The sequence below is a fragment of the Montipora foliosa genome, chromosome 11 (genome assembly GCF_036669935.1).
Source record: "Montipora foliosa isolate CH-2021 chromosome 11, ASM3666993v2, whole genome shotgun sequence".
NCBI lineage: Eukaryota > Metazoa > Cnidaria > Anthozoa > Scleractinia > Acroporidae > Montipora > Montipora foliosa.
Window position 1 is genome coordinate 6,431,617 of NC_090879.1, and position 1,656 is coordinate 6,433,272.

Here is a 1,656-nt window from a genome sequence, read left to right on the forward strand (position 1 = left end):
ATATTCACCGATAATCACTTCGCCTTGGGCGAATAATTGTTAATTATTCTATATGTACCTTAGAGATGCCGTTTTAACCCATTGAATCCCAGGGGTTCCCCATTGACGAGTAAAATCGTCTGGCATTAGACAGAGTAAAATACATGTACTAAGTATGGCCGGTTTAGGGGTGACTGGGTGAAACTATTCATCGCTGGAGCAGCTGCTATTGATGAGTAAAATGGAAGACAGTCTCACTCTCACTGAGGATTGAAAGGGTTTTAAGGGGTACACAGTTTTTGAGTGATCTTTGATGTTGTTAACACATTCACCCTTGAAGTGCCCCCCATTGATGAGTAAAAGTGTCTTGCTTTTAGCCCATTGACTCCCAGGGGTTCCCCATTGACGAGTAAAATCGTCTGGCGTTAGACAGAGTAAAATACTAAGTCTGGCCGGTTTGGACATCAATGGGTTAAAGACACAGTAAAATCTGCAAATCTCATTCTCAGCATTGAAAGGCAGGGCTTGAAATTGCGACCAATACGGTCGCATTTGCGACTAAACGTTTCCCTTTGCGACTAAAATATCTGGAGAAGTCGCAAATTTGCGACTTGTTGTCACCTTCGTTCTTTCGAAACAAAAGGATTAGCAGTTGCCACTTTGCTGCTACTTTTGCTAAAATAGATAAATAAATAAATAAATAAATGACAAAATTATTTTGTTTCTCGCTGTGAATTTTCTCTGAAGGTAGTGTAATTGTATAGTAATTTAGCTGCGATGTTACGTGCACAGCTCCATTCCTTCGATCATTCGCCATTTTCAGCCGTTTCTTTACACACAAGTATTGCGGGCTCATATTTTTTTGCTAAACCGCTGACAACACAATGCAGTGCGGCGATTTTGCAACGAAAAGTTACAAAATTGCGACTAAATTTTCCTATCTTATCGCAAAATGCGACTGGATGTTTTCGTTAATTTCGAGCCCTGAAAGGGTTAATATACATGTACAAAAATTAATGTACAGGTATGATTTTGGAAATTCTATACCTTTGAGATGCAATTTTAATCCATTCATCCCTAGAGTGGCACCCATTGACAAGTAGAATGGTCTGGCGTTAAACAGTAAAGTTTAAGTCTCACTCTCAGAATTGAAAGGGTTAAGTTTTTGAGTGGTCTTTGATCTTGATAACTCATTCGTCCTTGAATCGACCCCCATTGACGAGTAAAATCGTCTGGCGTATAAGGACATTACTAAACAATGAAACAGCGAAACACCAAAGCAGCGAAATGGCGAAACAAAGCACCAAAACACCATGTATGACCCCACCATACATTGAATACTAGCCGACAAAGGTTGGATTTGAGATTAAACATCGGTTTAGGCCTAATTAGGCCTAAAAAGTTATTGCTCCTAATCTCAGTCTTAATCCGAATCCTAATGTTAATCTCAATGAATTAGGAACAATAACGTTTTTAGGCCTAATTAGGCCTACAGCGATATTTAATGCCTGGGTAGATGCCACTCTCAGGGTCGTTATGGTTACGCGCTGCTCTCGGCTGGCTTTAGTAGCCTTTCAGGCACCTCCCCCACTTTCATCTGTTGATGAGTTCATTTGCAATTTCGTTGCTCACTGCTTTATTATGTAAGCTATCAGGCCATCTACAGTAAGACCTGGG